At 46.8% G+C, this 16,825-nt stretch overlaps 1 protein-coding gene across 21 annotated transcripts in view; it reads right to left on the reverse strand.

Moving 5' to 3' along the window:
* The window catches only part of ZNF618 (zinc finger protein 618), a 182,804-nt gene that overhangs the window by 108,928 nt on the left and 57,051 nt on the right, over positions 1-16,825 (reverse strand). The window contains exon 1 of one of the 21 annotated variants that reach the window (XM_059143343.1): positions 3,106-3,378. The exons of the other annotated variants lie outside the window; for them this stretch is intronic. The gene's annotated coding sequence lies outside the window, so the exon portion shown is untranslated. Of the gene's footprint in view, positions 1-3,105; positions 3,379-16,825 lie in introns of those variants that run through there. 21 annotated transcript variants of the gene reach the window in all.

Here is a 16,825-nt window from a genome sequence, read left to right on the forward strand (position 1 = left end):
GCCTATAATCGGTAGAGATGGAAGAGGCTCCGTCGATGATTAACATCCCCAGACTGCCCTCACCTCCAGCCTGCCCCCCCACCTCGTGTAAGTAATTACACACTGGGTCAGGTCTACAGTCCCTCCCCGCAGGTCCCGGATCTGCAATCAGGAGAATGAAGGTGGGGCGTCTGGAAGGAGTGAAGGGCTGTCTGCCTCTGTGAACTCACAGGAAATCCCAGGACTCCCTGTTTCCTTGGAAAACAGTTTCTAGACTTGTCACCTATAAATTGCCTGAATCTTTCCTTTTTAGAAGGTTTCCCCTACTTCACTAATTGCTTTCTGCTGCCTTTTGCTCTGTAAATTTAATTAACCTGCTATGTGACCTTGGGTTAGGCAAGCCACCACCCCTCTTCAAACTCAGTTTCCTTCTCTGTAAAATGAGAGCGGGAATCTCTCGGAGCCCTGACAGCTCCACCATCCCAGGATTCCGTGACGGGGCTCGGGCTAGGCACGTGACCTTGACGTTTCTGGCTGCTTTGGCCCGGAGCTTCCCAGAGCGCCTGGACCATCCTGCTCAGAACAGCCCCCCAGCCCTGAGTCAGTGGCTAGCTCTAAGGCCTTGCCTCATCCTAGATGAAAAGACAGGACAGCCTAACTTGGCAAAGTCCCCTCTGTCCCCTATGGACCCCCCCCACCCCAAAGCTCAAATTTGCCTCTAGCATTTCAGTGGAGCTGCCAGTCCCTGGATGTAGGAGAAACTCCAGATCAGGGGCTGGATCAAGAGCATAAGCGTGAGGCTAAAATTGTAATAATAATAACTGACATTTATATCACGCCTTTCATCCCCAAATCCCAAATTAATTAACTTTTTACGAGACATTTTTAAACTAGTGCCATTTAATAAAATTCTATTAGGAGAAGTCTTTTTTTTTTTCCCCCAGCCCTATATTTTTATTAACAGCCACCAAAAATATAATTTACAGCCAACCTAAAGCCAGTCAAGAGAGAGACAGGGAGTGGCTGATTCTGCCAAGGAGAAAGCAGCAGATCTAGCACAGGCTACAGGGGCTGACCCCCTGGCCTTGCTGTTGGGGGTCTGGGCCTCTAGGGTGGGGGTGAGGGGGAGTGAGGGTATGGGGATGGTGGCTCTACAGGACTGAGTCTCAGCCCTGTACCATTCATCATCTTATATTTATTGATCATCTATATTCTGCAGCCACGATGGGAGCTGCCGTGCATAAATTGAGCAAACAAAGCACTCTGGTCTCTGTGCATTCTTGGGGTAGAGAAACATGAGACAGTATCTTAGGGTAACTAGGTAATTGTAATTGTGCTAGGTGCTAGGAGGAGAGAGAGAGAGACGCTACTCTTCCCCCCCTTACCCCCCAATAGCATCAAACAGGAAATATAATCTAGCCTAGGGCTGGGGGTGGGGGGGTACAGGAGACACCTCCCTGAACTACTGATTTTTAACTGATTTAAAAAAAAAAAAAGGCTTAGTGTGATCTAGGCAAAATGTGGGGGTAGAGGCAGGCGGCAGGATCCAGGCAACGGGAACAGGATGTGTGAGCGCTCAGAGGCTGGGAAGTGTGTGGCATGTCTGAAGAAGGAAAAGAAGGTCAGTCTGGCAGCGGGGAGGGAAGACGGAAGGGTGGAATGTGGGCTCGGAGAGATGGTCAGGCCGGTGGAACCCCATCCTGAGGAGAACGGAGGGCTGAGTGAGGCTCAGGCAGAGGAAATACACGATCAAATGGGTCCTTTTAAGTAAATGGGTCACACCTGACCTGTAAACTCTTTCGTCTGTAGAATATCACCTTTTTACGTGCACCTGTCTAATACACTTGCCACCAGCCACGTGAGACTGCTGAGCATCTGAGACATGGCTAATCCAAAGAGAGATGTGCTGTGCGTGGAAATGCACACCGGGTTGGAACACATTGTGCGAAATTTAAAAAAAAAAAAGCAGGTATGTTGGATTAACAGGAATTTTTATATTGGCTACATGTTGAAATGATAACACACTGGAGATACCGGGTTTGAAAACTTAACATTAAGTTCACCTGTTTCTTTTTACTGAGGCTCCTAGAAAAGTTCATGTCAGGTAAGTAGCTTGTATTCTACTTCTATTGGACATCTCCATGTTATGTATTTAAGAACAAAGGATTCTAAATAAAATATGTATTCCTCTACTTCGCGGGGAAGAGAAGCATTCATGGCTACTCTGGCCAGGTCAAGTCCAAGAGCATATTCTTCTGGTCCTTGCTCTGCCCTCCAACAAATCAGAAGAGGAAGGTGGAAAGGGTAGGATTTCCACATGGGATCAGAACTGTGCAAACCAGCCCCAACTATCACCATTTCATTCCCCATCCAGATTTAGTTAAGGAGGAAAGAAGGGTGGGAGGTGGGGGGGGTTAAAAGAAGAAAACCCCAAAACCCAAAAGTCTTTTGACTCCCACTCTCTGTATCACAATGAACCGAGGTCAGGAGAAGATAAGGTTCTTATCTTCCCAGAATCACCCAGACTCCTTTTCAGGATTCAGGGCCAAGCTCCCTTTCCTGACATTGACAATGACTGGGACAGTCAAGGCTAGGTTAGGGGGCCTAGGTCCCTCTTCATCCTCTCAACAGGCTTCACAAACAGGTGGCTTGGAATGTTTGTTTTTTGTTTTCTTCCTGCGGGGGGGGGGGGGTGGTTTAGTTCACACTATTTAAAATTTTTTTTCAATCAGTACCGTAATTTGAAACTTATGAAATTTTACATAAACTCCAGATTTAGAATTTCTCTTAAAAAAAAAAAAAAAAAAACACAGAAGATCTGGCCACAGTGGGCCTATGTTCTAACATGTTCACAGTCAGCTGTAGCTGGATGGCACCAGCTGCTGTGAGATGGAATACAGGGACTCCCAGTGCTGCCTCGAACAGAGCCCCACCCCGCCCAGATGCACCTGCATTCTTGCCAGAATCAAGTTGCGGAGCACATCACACGTGCTTTGGAACCTCTGTTCATGCGGTAACTATTGTCCAGAACACCCTTCCCTCTCAGGTCCACGGTTAGCTCCTTAGCTGACACTGTTCTCCCAAACACTCCGGGTCTCCCGAGGGAGATGCGGAGTCTGCACTTACCAGAGGCTACTGCAATAATTCATGCCCATCCCGATTCCTCCACTGGACACCAAGCCGTTTGAGAGCAAGGATCACATCCAGCTTCACTCCCCTGGCCCAGCAGTGCCAGACGGAAGAGATGCTCAAGAATGTTTGCTTGGCGGGTGCCTGGGTGGCTCAGTGGATTGAGCTTCTGCTTTCGGCTCAGGTCATGGTCTCAGGGTCCTGGGATTGAGCCCTGCATTGGTCTCTCTGCTCAGCAGGGAGCCTGCTTCCCTTCCTCTCTCTCTGCCTGCCTCTCTGCCTACTTGTGATCTCTATCTGTCAAATAAATAAATAAAATATTTAAAAAAAAAAAAAAAAGAATGTTTGCTTTGCAAACCACGCCAAGAGTGAAAACATATTGGAAAATCACACCCTACCCTTGCCTCCTCCCCAGCCAGATTTCTTCTGATGTTTCTAGATATGGCTGGGACCATCATCAACCTGGTGGAACCAACCTAGAACATCCCTCTAAATAAATTATACTTTCACCAATTAAGTTAGAGGCCAAAAAAGTCATTAGATGTTGAGAATTATATGGAGTCTGGAGTGACTTTAAACCAATGCAACCACCGTAAATAGCTCTTTCTGTTGAGCAAACAAGAATTTCTTGATTGCCCTTTTTGAAGTTGCCAGAGCCCTGTCTTGTTGCTATTAAAATGAAGTTTCACAATGGCCCTAAACCAGTTCTTCTCGTTTTCTTAAAAGAATGGACTGTAATTCAGCCCCAAATAAAATCTTCCATAAAACAGCAAATGCAAGGGGACCTGCCTGGTGAAGTGAGAAGCACTTCACTGTGTCAGAAAAATGGAGCACCGATTCACTGATGGCTCCACAAGCATTTCCTGAGCAGCTATCACATGTGAGACCCAGCGTGCACGGGTGAGCAGAGCCCAGGAGAGTGGCAAGAGTCACAAAGGAGACATCAGAGGGCATGCCAGATCACACATGAGGACATCTACCTCTTCAGTTACTCCATCCACACCAGCACAGGGATGCAGCCCGTTCTCCTCTTTAGCAAATGAAAGGCTTTTTGAACCCCCGGATCCTGCCTTCAACCAAGTGACATCAACCAGGAAGACAAAATACAATGGAAAAGAAGAGACTTAAGATTGAGATGTGAGAAATGATCTCCTAAGCCCACTTCTCTATGTGAGATTTTAAAAAGGTATAACTGTACCAAAAACTTATGAAGCTCCATCATCTTGAGTAGGGAGAATGAGGCTCTGAGAAGGTCCTATCTTATCTGGCCTGGACATCCCACTCAAGAGCCCATCCCTTCCTCCACCTCTGATACCTTCGAGGGTTATGGAAAGAGAAGCTCCTGTTACTGATGACTTACTCCAAGGCAGACACTGGGCGACACATTCTGCTAGCTGTCTACGTCATCTCCCAAACATTTCATGTGGTAGGAGCTGTTTTCATCTGCCTCTTCCAGATGGCTTGGAGAAGGTCGACCAGCTGTCCAGCTGCTTGTGCATCCCAAGCAATCTGGTCACCATGGCCTCAGTGGATACCCAACATTGACCCGACATTCACTCATGTCATCTCTCCAGAGCCAAGAACAGAACACAAATAAAGGCTGGGGTTTTCAGAGCACAAGATCCAAGTGCTAAGGAGGCGAAATGACACAAGACATCTAGACACACCCTGATCCCATTTCCTAGCTCCAAGAACAAAGAGGAATCCTAAATGCTTCCACAGTGGGAAAAACACCGGTAGAGCAACAAGATGGTCTAAAAGCCTTACAGAACCTTACACTTACTCATCTTACTCATCTGCAGGGGCCAGAAGAACGCAAAAGCTACAAGACTCTTGAGAAATTGGGCCCTGAACCTAGAACAACAACAAACAGCAACAGCAAACCAGCCCATCATTCAAATGTGAGGAACAGCAATGACTTCTTCCCAGATAGGAACATTCTGCTGCCACCCCCCCAGCACCTTTCTGAAAGCATTATGGAAAATGAATCCCAAGAAGACCTCAGAGATTTAAAAGGGAAGAGAAAGAAATCCAACAAAACAGAAAGGCATCTACAACAGGGAACACAGAGCTGTGAAGCTCCAGGAGGCTCTTAGGAAATATCCAAAAACAGAATGTGTATTTTCCTAAGCTAGAAATAAAAGTCCCTACCATATTAACCAAGAGCAGCTTATGGAGAGAGGATAAGGAATGTATACGTGCATTTAAGGGCCAAAGAATTGAGGGAGGAGGGGAAAGGGGCTTGAGGGTAATTATAAATACTAATTAATTCCTACCCAAGCTTAAATGTTTGTTAAAAATTTAAGCATAAGAAATGAGAAATAGGGTCTTAACTTCTAAATCAAAAGAAGGGGAGCAAGCAGCAGAAGAAGAATTAAAAAAAACAGAAATAAGGACATCAGCTAACCAAAGAAAACTCTGGAGATCTGACAGTAAGAAGGAAAGAACATGGAAAACCAAAAGCAAAAAAAGGTGGCAGAAAGAAGCTGAAAACTTAAGGGCGCCTGGGTGGCTCAGTGGGTTAAGCATCTGCCTTTGGCTCAGGTCATGAACCCGGGGTCCTGGGATGAGCCCCACATCAGTGAGGAGTCTGCTTCTCCCTCTCCCTCTGCACACCCCCACACTTGTGCTCTCACTCTCTCTCAAATTAATTATTTTTTTAAAAAAGGTTGAAACTTAAGCAATTGCAATAAATATGGGTGGTATATAAATTCCTCCATTAAAAACCAGGGTATTACAAATGGGGGCGGGGGGGGGGGGCGCGCAGGGTAGGCCAGGAGCTGCAACAAAGCAGACCCAGAAAGGCTAAAAGCAGAAGGAAGAAGATGCACAATGTTACCAGCGAGAAAGATGGGCAGTGGACACATGGGAGCTCTCTGTATTGATATGCAACTCCCCTCCTTGTGAAGTCTTAAATTGTTTCAAAACAAAGTTTTTATTTTCTTAAGACTGCATTTATTATTATCATTCATTCATTCATTTATGGGGTGGTTTGGGAGGGGGAGAGACAGAAGGAGAGAGAGAACCTCAAGCAGACTCCACGGTGAGCACAGAGCCTGAGGCAGGGCTCGATCCCACAATGACCTTGAGATGGTGACTGGAGCTGAAATCAAGAGTCAGATGCTTCACTCTGAGCCACCCAGGTGCCCCTCAAAACAACAAGTTTTTCAAAAAACAAGGATTCACAAAATGACACCAAGGCATAGGTCAATAAAAAGCAGAAACGGCAACAGACTAAAAAAAAAAAAAAAAAAAAAAATTACAAAGGGCAAAAAGTTTAATGGATATAAAATTCAACCCCCAAAAGGATACGCAATAATGACATTTCACATAGCCATAAAATTCATAGGGCAAAAATTGCTAAAAATACAAAGAGAAATGGACAAAACAATTGGTTAAAACAGGAGATTGCAGCATACTTCCCCCAAAATGGACAGATCATGAGGATTTTAAAAAAAGGGGGAGGGGGGCAATAAAGAGTTTGAAAAACACAATCTGACAATTTGATATATTTTTATATGTACTTACAAGACAACACACATCTTTCCAAAAGTCCATGGAACAATCACAAACTGATCACGTGATCGGCCACAAAGAAAACCTCAACAATTTTTTAAAATTAGAAATTGCACAGGCCATATTCTCTGACCACAAAGCAATAAAACTAAAAATTAAACAGAAAGAGCCACAAAAAGTTTAACCACTTAGAAATGTAACCCAAAGGTTATTTAGAGTAGTTTTTTTTTTTTAAAGAAATTAAAACAAACTGCAGGCTGTTTAAAAAATGAACAATGAAAGCACTATATAGCAAATCCCGTGGGATACTTCCAAAGCAGTAACTCAGAAAAGAAAGAAAAAAAATCAAAATAAACCAAAAGCAAAAAATGAGCAAAAATAACTAGAAGCTAAAGAAACAGAAAACAAAAGACCAGATAATAAAAGCAAGAGCAAGTCCTTTGAAATTACTAATAAAACAGCCAACCCTACCCCTCCACACCCATGCGTCCAGCCAAGAAAACCAAAAATAAATTTAAAGTATTAAGAAATGAGAAGCTGGCTGTGACTACAGAATTAGAGGGAGAGATAGAGAGAAGGAGAGAGAAAGGAATACTTTATATATTTTAAATTTTCTATTTATCTATTTTTAATGCATACAAAACAAACTCATTCCCAGATAATAAAAATTACCCAAAATTGACTCAAGAAGAGATAGAAAACCTGAAGAGATCACTAATCAGATGAAAAAATTTGACTTACAAAGTTACTGGGACTATTCAAATAATTTTACTGGCAAATTCTATCAAATCCTCAATAAACTGATTACATCTAGGTTTTCTAAATTGTTGGGGGGAAGGGAGCATTTCAATTCTCACTACAAAGCCAACATCTTTGTCCTATTAAAACTGGGTAAGAGGCTCCTGGGTGGCTCAGTTGGTTAAGTGTCTTCTGCCTTCAGCTCAGGTCATGATCTCCGGGTCCTGGGATCAAGCCCCACATCGGGCTCCCTGCTCGGCAGTGAGTCTGCTTGTCTCTCCCCGTCTGCTCTTTCTCTCTCTCAAATAAATAAAATCTTTTTTAAAAAATTAAAAATTAAAAATTTTTTAAAAAGGGGGAAGGATAGGGAGGCCTGGGTGGCTCAGTAGGTTAAACGCCTGCCTTTGGCTCCGGCCATGATCCCAGGGTCCTGGGACTGAGTCCCACATCAGGCTTCTCGCTCAGCGAGGATTCTGCTTCTCCCCCTGCCTGCCCTTCACCCTGCTTGTATGTACCCATGCTCGCTCGCTCTCTCTCTCTCTCTCTCTCCCTCTGACAAATAAATACAATCTTTAAAAAAAAAAAAATCTAGATAAGAATCATTTAAAAGATAGAATATTGTAGATAAATTTTATTAAGTACAGATGCAAAATTCCTACATCAATGTTAGCAAATAGGAGACGGCACTAAATTACAAAAGTGATCAGCTCCAAAAATAAACATCAACCTACATCTTCTGGGCAGTGTGACACAAAAGAAAAAAATTATATAATTCACTAGGAATTTTTTAAAACCTCTGTAAAGGGTTCTCTCTCAAAACTCCTCCTCAATCTTAATAGAATGCCAGAGCTACCAACTAAAGTTAGGAATGATCAATAATGCTCAATGTCACTACCCTGTCACTCAAAACTATTCTGGAAATCCTAGTCAATGTAGCCAGAATGGAAAAAAGAAACAAGAATATAATTACTGGAAAGGAAGAGACAAACCTGCTATTCTTTGCAGATAACGATTATCTGCATAAAAAATCCAAGAGAATCAGCTGAAAAACTATTAAAAGAATTTAGCAAAGCAGTCAGAAATAGGCTGAATATTCACATCAATGGCTTTCCTACACACCAACAATAATCAGTTAAAAATATAATGGGAGGAAGAATCCCATTCCCATGAGCTACACACGTCATAAAACACCAAGAAGCAAACCTCACAGTTAAAAGGTATAGTAATTAAGACAGTAAACAGCACAGAATTAAGTAAACTGGCCAATTTAAAACAAAAAGGTGTCCAGAGGCAGACCCACATACACCTGTGCATTCAGACACTGTAAACATGTCACTTCGGATCAGGATGGACTCATTCAGTAGCAGTGCCTTGTGATGTGACGCACTGAGAAGGCCAGAGCATCACTCCTGGGTCTTCCTGCAAAACACTCTTCACCTGTATCTAGTAATAAGGGAACACCAGACAGACCCCAAATGAGGGTCGTTCTCTAAAATAACTGGCCCACACTCCAGAAAAAAGACAAAGGAAAAAAAAAAGTGAAGGTCATAAAAGACAAAGACAGAAGAACTAATTCAGATGCAGAGACTAAAAGAAAAAGAACAAGTGAACGCAGCAAGTGATCGGGGTTTTCTCTGCTCAGGAAGGACGTTACTGGGACAGAGACAGGAATTAGGTCTGCAGATGAGCTCACAGTATTCATCAGTGGGAAGCTCCGGCTTCTGACCACTGCGCTCTCGTTATGTAAGCGAATGTCCTTATTTTTAGGAAATACGTTCTGAAGTATCAAGGAGTAAAGGAACAGCATACCTGCGATTTTGTTTCAAATGGTTTCGGAAAGGAATTACAAGAAAGGGCGATTTCTCTGTATCTACAACTAAGAGTGTTGCTGGGGGCAGGAAAGAGAAAGGGAATGTGGAAAATGTTATCATTTGGGGAATCAGGGTGAACGTGATACAGGAATTTCTTTGTACTGTTCTTACAACTTCTCTGTAAGCCTGAAATTATGTCAAAGTCAGTTTTTAAGAAGGAAAATATGAGTTGCAAGGTCCCTCAGGACAGTTGTGGTTTCATCCACATACAGCATTATTAGAAAATGTGTCTTAGAATTATAAACACCAAATTCTGGATTGTTGTTACCTCTGGAGAGGGGGGGGAGACTGAGCCTGGAGAAGGGGGTTTCAACCCTCTGTAAAGTTTTATTAAATAAAATCAGATGTGGCAAAAAGGAATAAATACAATTTATAAATAAAGAGTCAGACACCTGGAAAAATACACAAAAATAAATGCCAGATGGATTAAATATCTAAATAGGAAAGAAAAACACTATAAAATACTAAATAAATACAAAAGAATTTTTTTAAGTAACATTAGAAGAGGTATTTCTAAGCATCTTCAGAAAACAGAAAGTAAAACAAGGACAAAAAAATACTAGTTACCAATGCGCCAAGTTCTGTTCCAAGCATTTCATATACATATTCTCTCAACTGACCCTTATTACAACCCAATGATGTAGGTTCTATTACTCCCAGTACACAGATGAGATTCAAAAAGAACCTTTAGTCACGCCCAAGACACCTCCCAGACTCCAAGCTCCACACCCATCCCCATCCTTCTATGCTACTCATGGCAGGAAGTCCCCAGTCCTCTGAAACTGCCACAGAACAGAAAATAACTCGAGAGCAGTCAGATTCTAGAAGGTTCCAGAAGATTCCTGTTTGCTCTTGCAATAACATTCACTACTCCTTTATTAAAAAAAATCTCCATTTTTGGCACCATAGTAGACACTTATTTATTCCTCATGCCACAATGAGGGAGCTTTGTACCTCTTTTCAAGCTGAGATAACAGCAGCTCAGCCCCCTGCCAGGGGGTGAGTTACTCGGCAGCTGGGTGTGGCAGAGCTGGGATTTGAACCCAGGGCCTGGTCTCTGACCACGGAGCTGCATCACCTTTCTACCCCTGCTCAGTATGCCAAGCTCCAGAGGCTTCCCCTGGAGAAGGGAGATCCCACTCTGTGATTTCAAATCAACAACTCCCCCCCACTCACCCCCACTCCCGGATGTTGGAAAGAACAGGCCCAACCTGTCTGTGGGGCAGCCGCTGGCCCTCCAGATACCAGTGTGCACAGACAGAGCTCCAAGTAAGCATGAATGGGATCCATTAAGCAAACATTTGTTGAGCAGCTACTATGTGCCAGGTCCTGGGGGCACAGTGGGGAGTGAGAGAAAACTTCATCCCATCCTCAAAGCGCCTGTAGTCCAGAGAACTGAATATCCAGCCACCACCGCTACGGATGAAGCCGAGGAAGATGAACTGGATAGAGGGGAAGAAGGGAGCGAAGGTGGCTGCATGGAGACCCCCCACCCTTTCTTTTTTCAGAAGCAACGGAGGCCCAGAAAAAATTATGTATGCAAAGGTCACACAGTCAGGAAGTAGAGCTCACATTCAAGGTTTGCAACGCCAGTCCTGGAGCAGTGCCCCTTCTCTGGGGTAAAACAACACAAGACACAGGGTGCAGCGCTAGGGGTTTCCAGCGCTGGGTCGAGAGTAGGCGGTGTTTCTGGGAGTAACTCTCATCCCGATGCAGCCTCACGGGAGGCTGGCCAGCAGCCACTGGCTTGGCCTCCCCGGACCTGTCTCTTGATTGGGGGTCTCCCACTTTAGCTCATAAAGCGGCACACTTAACCTTGGCCAGGAGCTCCACTCAGCGAGCTTCCTGCAGGGGCCACAGTGTAGCCTGGAAGGAAGGGTCCATCTGCTTCCACGCGGGCACTGGCCTAAAAGGTCAGAGCGGCAGCCCCGGCCAGTCTCTCCGCCCCAAAACCCACACCACCACGCCACTTCCAAGCAAAGAGGGGAGCTGCCCATGGCCCCACACCAACCCCAGGGCCTCCAGCTGGACAGCCCGTGCTCCCCATCATCCCTGACCTGCCCACCAACCTGGCAGCCATTCATAAAATCGGGGCCCTGGGTCTGGAGTCAATGCAACCTGTGTTTGCGGAGGGCTCCTGAGCATCACTAGGTCGCCATGAGCCCCGTTCTCCTCCTCCACCGGCCACAGCTCCCTCACACAACCGTGGCCAATGTGTTTACAAAGCATAAAAGGGATACCCCAGGAATCCCCAGCCTTGCCAGGCTCCAGCCAAGGCCAAGCATGTGCTCCAGCCCAAGGTCTCCCTGCCTCCTCGTGTGCCTGGGACAGAGAGAGCTCAGGAATTCATACAATTCAGCTCGCATCACAAGCCAGCTGCCCAAAGACCGCCGCTGAACCAACGGGCCAGAAGGCCCATGACCAAAAGGAGAGATCCCCTTCCTAGTGCCGCTGGGGGGCTGTGTCCTCACACCAGCAATCCCATATGGGGGAACACATCGTCCTTCTCACTTAAGGATGGCTCTGCTCTGGTGAAAAGGGCGACCAGTCTTGGGGTGTTTACCATAAACCACACCCCGGGCATAAGCGTGCACCGTGCCTTCTGTCCACCGAATCCCCGCGGTATCCCCGCGGTCAATGGAGGGGGCCAGTGCCATGGTTATGCTCACTTTTCAGACAGCAAAGAGTCACCTGTCCAATGGCAAACACCAGGGGTACAGCGGAACCTGGGGTGGGCTTCCCAGGCCTGTGGGTGTCCTCCCCACTACTAGGCCACCTCCGGAGCCTTTCTCCTCTAGCCTCCTTCGAAAATGAGAGTAGCGCAGAAGCACAAGGCCCAGGCAACCCCTTCCACCAGCCCCCCTGTGGCATCAGCCGCAGACACCACAGGCTGAAGACTTTGGCCTCCCGCTCACCGTCCCTCCCTCCACCGTGAGGTCTTCACTTTCAGCAACAGGAACAGCTCCTGTGACCGTGGCCACTCAGTTCTTCAATCTCCTTTCTGCCAGTGGCCTTCCTGTCACCCCCCAACCCTGCCACCAGTTCCACCAGCCACTCTCCCCTAGATACCTGGACCCTGACCTCGCCAAGGACCCACCACCCTCACCATCTCAATCGTTTGAGTCCCCAGAACCCTCCACCATGCCTGCTCCAGTGGGATCTCCAACCTAGCACCCCAGCTTCCCTTCCTCTCCCACTCTCCCACCCCCAACCTACCCCAGCTAAGACCAGCCCCCATGGGCATCACTCCCAAGCTCTGCTATCCTTTTACTCCCCCGCAAAACCCCAAGTCAACTCCTTGCCTACCTTGTGCTGGAGGAACGTATGCAACCGCGCAGATTGTCTCGCTTTAAATTTATGACCACAAACCTCAAGTGGGCCCTTAGCACAACCCAACCATTTCCCTCCTCAATCCGCTCTCCTACATGAGTATTTGAGACTCTTCCCTTTCCCCTCAAACCTCAGACAACCTGCTCTCTGCTGATGGCTACTTTCCCTGAGAAAAGAGAAGTGAAAAGAAGGAACTCACCCTCCCCCCAACATACACACCGACAGGTTACTCCGGCTGTACCAAGGAGTCCCTCTTCCTGCCAGTCACCCTGGATGAAATCTACCCCCACCTGGACCAATGCCCCACGAGGGTGCTGGGCCCCATCCCTTCTTCCCAGCCCCCTGGCAAATCCGCCTTCTCTCCCCTTCAACATCGCTTTCCCTCCTCTGCTGCATCCTTCCATGACAGGAACCGGCGACTGCGCCAGCCCAGGGCCAGGGCCCCGTCCACACCTGTCCATGCTTGAGGTCCCCTCCCGGCCCCCATTCTTTTGATTCCCCTCCACTCCACCCTTGTCCACAAATGGCATGGAAGTACCTCTCCCCTAGGTCACCAGCAACCCAACCTCTTGTTCCCAACCCCACAATTGATCTCTCCTTCCTTCCTCAAACTCCCTCTTCCTGGCTTTGAGGACCCCTTACCTCCTGGTCTCCTCCACCTTGGTCCCATCTCTTGGCTGGGTGTCCTGTCTCTTCCCCAGTCAGGGGCTTGCACTGGGATCCCTCTCACCCACGCGTGCATCCTAGGTGACCGCAGAGAGTCCCAGAGTGAAAGGCCACCATCTACTTGCTGATGATTCACCGACTTCCTGGATTTCAGCCTGGCCTCTGATAGGCCACTTGCTATCTCAGAAGCCACTTGCCTCATCCCACTCTGCCCTTCACTTCCCCCATCCAGACACCCTGGCCTTTTACTCTTCCCCCAACATTCCAAGTCCATTCCCACCTCAGGGCCTTTGCTCACTGTTCCTTCCGCCTAAAATGCCGTTCCCTCTCCCCACCAAGCCTAAGTCAGGTTTCCTCACGTCAGCCTATTTGTCAGTGGCCTTTCCTGATTTCCAATCTCAAAACAGCTCTCCACACCATTCCTTGTCTTTGACCACTAGATCCCAACCCTGTTTCCTTTATCTTCACGGCACTTAACATCACCTAAATTCCGTTACTTATCTAGATGCTCAGTCCCTGTGATGGCAGGGGCCTTCTCGAACTCACTACTGTATTCCCAATGCCCACAACAGTCCCTGGCCCTCAGTAGGCGATCTATAAATCGGTGTCGAAGAAATGAATCCGCAAATGAATGACTCAGTCATTATACCAACCAGCTTTCTATCTCCTAGGGACTGGAACACATCACAGCCCAACAGAAATGTTGTATGAATCCTATATATGATTTTAAATCTTTTAGTAGCCTCATTTTAAAAAGCAAATTTAATTGTATTAATGTATTTTTATTTAATACAACCCACAAAATGTTATTTCAACATCTAAATACTGAGAGAATTATCGGTGACGTATTTCACTCTTTCCTACCAAGTCTTTGAAATCTGGTGTGTATCTTACACTTACAGGATGTCTCAATTTGGACGAGGCACAGTTCACGGGCTCATCAGCCACCTGTGGTGGGGGGCTACTGTAGCAGCCAGCACAGATCCAAAACGTGAATATGATCAGACCGCTCCTGAACCCGAACCGTGCCCTGACACCTCACCACTCTCAAGATACAAAGTCCCAATGATTCCCTCAGGCGTGAAAAGCCCCCACTGGCCTGCGCCGCCAAGCTCTCAACAGCCCTCTGTCCTGAGAACACCCTCAAATCTCTCACTGTGCCAACTGCTCGCCTGCCTCAGAGCCGTCTGCCTCAAAGGCTCCTTTCCTATTTATCTGAAGGCCTCCTATACAATCTACAACGCCCCTTCAGCCAGCACACCTTCACTATCACCCCAAGCTTGGGAGCGCCTCTGTGCTCCCAAACTGACCATCTCCCCAAAATGGGTGTTCCCCAAGGCCGGGGACCAGCTTGGTCATCTGTGCTGAGCACACAGCAGTTGCTCTGTAATCACTTGCTGAATTAATGAGTAAAGAAAGCTCCCCTCCCCCATCAGGCCATAACCCCTCCCCACTTCTGCTCACTCTCACTCTCAGTGTGTCTCCCTGCCCTTACTCACTAAACAAAGAGAGACCCGGTCCTGTTCCCAATTCTACAACTTTCCCTATTCCTTCTCAAGCCAATCATTTTCCGTGAATTTTATCCCAAGAGAGGAAAATCCCACACTTCCCCCAGGATTCCGATTTGTGGGAAATGATTAACATGAATTACTTTGAAAAGTTTTTATTTATTTATTCATGAGAGACACACAGAGAGAGGCAGACGGAGGGAGAAGCAGGGTCCCCAAGGAGCAGGAAGCCCAATGCAGGGCTCAATCCCAGTACCCGGGGATCAGACCTGAGCAGAAGGCAAACGCTTAACCGACTGAGCCACCTGTCAGAAGAGAAAGACAAGAGGTCTCACAAGGAAGGCAAGGCTCAGAGCCTTTTCTCTGCTTGTGGTCACCTTCTGGTCAAGCTCTGATGGGCAGAAATACAGACCTGTTCTTGCGCCCACTAACTCACTTGACAAACACTAATGAGTATTTCTTCTTTGGGGGCAGAGCACCAGATGCTGGGAAACAGGGTGAAAACTACACCTGAGTTTGTTTTCCTAAAATGGCAATAATTTTTTGTCCATTTAAGGACCAATCTGCTGCTTTTGAACAGGCTTCAAAGAGAACGGACAAGGGGGAAGGGAAAAGACAAGGAAGGCGGAAGAAGGGAAGAGAGGGGAAGAGGAGAGGATACCCTTGAACCTACGGAGTTCACGACCCTAAGATTCGGTGCAGGTCCAAAATCATAAGCATTTTTTAAAAGATTTTATTTACTTATTTGACAGAGAGAGAGGGAGCACAAGGGGGAGCAGCAGGCAGAGGGAGAGAAGCAGGCTCCCCAAGGAGCAAAGAGCCCGATGTGGGGCTCAGATCCCAGGACCCCAAGATCATGACCTGAACCAAAAGCAGACGCTTAACTGACTGAGCCACCCAGGTGCCCTAATTATAAGCATTTTTAAAGGAATTTGCAAACAGCAGAATTGAGATAATGACTTAAGCTAACTGTAGTTTTAAATGTATAAACCTTTTTGAACAAACAAAACATGTGCAATGCTTTTCCTGCCCCTAAATGACTTAAGTGATATCTTATTTAAGAAAATAAACAAAAGATAACCCTGACATATACTTCAGTTCCCCCCCCCCCCTTCCAATTTTGTTTTCCAAAAGGAAGGCAGTTCCCCCAAGTTTTGGCTTCGGAACCTACAGAGAATGGGGAACACTGGGTGTCCTCCAAAAACAAGGCTGAATGAAGGAAACCACTGGTTTATCCCACCCACGCATGGAAGCCCCAGAAGCCAGGCCTGGTATCAGAGGAAATGCTCTTTTTAAAACACACTCATCCTGGGAAGAGAAGTCCAAGATAAACACACTCTGGGTCCCTGGTTATTCATTTGCCCTCACGTGACTGCCATTCCCACCGTTCCTACTAGGAAGCCATTTTATTACTTAACTGCATCAACAAAGACAAAGTTGGCATCTGGAACTACTCCCACAAAACACACTTAATACAAAATCACTCCCTCCTCTCTGGTGAAGCACCCACTAAGAGTGGTGGTATTCTTGGAAGAGCAGAGTGCCCTCCCCACTATACAGCTGAAGAAACTGAGGCCCAGAGAGCACAGCTCTGACCTGAAAGCAAGACGCCTGGCCCCACTTCCTTCACTCATTAATGTCTCCCTCCCACTGTTGAGAGGCACGAGTACCACACACCACAGACTGTGGCCGGCCTGGCCAGACCAACCCAAGCAGGGCCAAGCACAAAGGCGGAAGGCAGCGGGCATTAGGATATGCCCAGAACCTGGCGGGGTCCCCATCTCCTGCAGAACTGAAGGGCACCGTCAGGAGGGAAGAGACCGCCACCCCCACTCCTACCCCCTTGAGGCCTTCTAGTTTCTGCTCTCACATGCAAAGGGCACAGAAGTCACCACCCAGTCCTCACAAGAAAAGAGCTGAACTGAAAATCAACTTTTCTTTCACTGGAGAACTGAGATCACAGAGCAACCCACCTGTGAACATCAGAGAGGCCAACGCAGAGAAACAGAGCTTACCGGGGACTAGGGCAGAGAGGCTGGAGCTCGAGAGCTAGTAAGCTAGTAAAGGGTACAACTTAAACTGTCAGGG

Source organism: Mustela lutreola, chromosome 12 (assembly GCF_030435805.1).
Source record: "Mustela lutreola isolate mMusLut2 chromosome 12, mMusLut2.pri, whole genome shotgun sequence".
NCBI lineage: Eukaryota > Metazoa > Chordata > Mammalia > Carnivora > Mustelidae > Mustela > Mustela lutreola.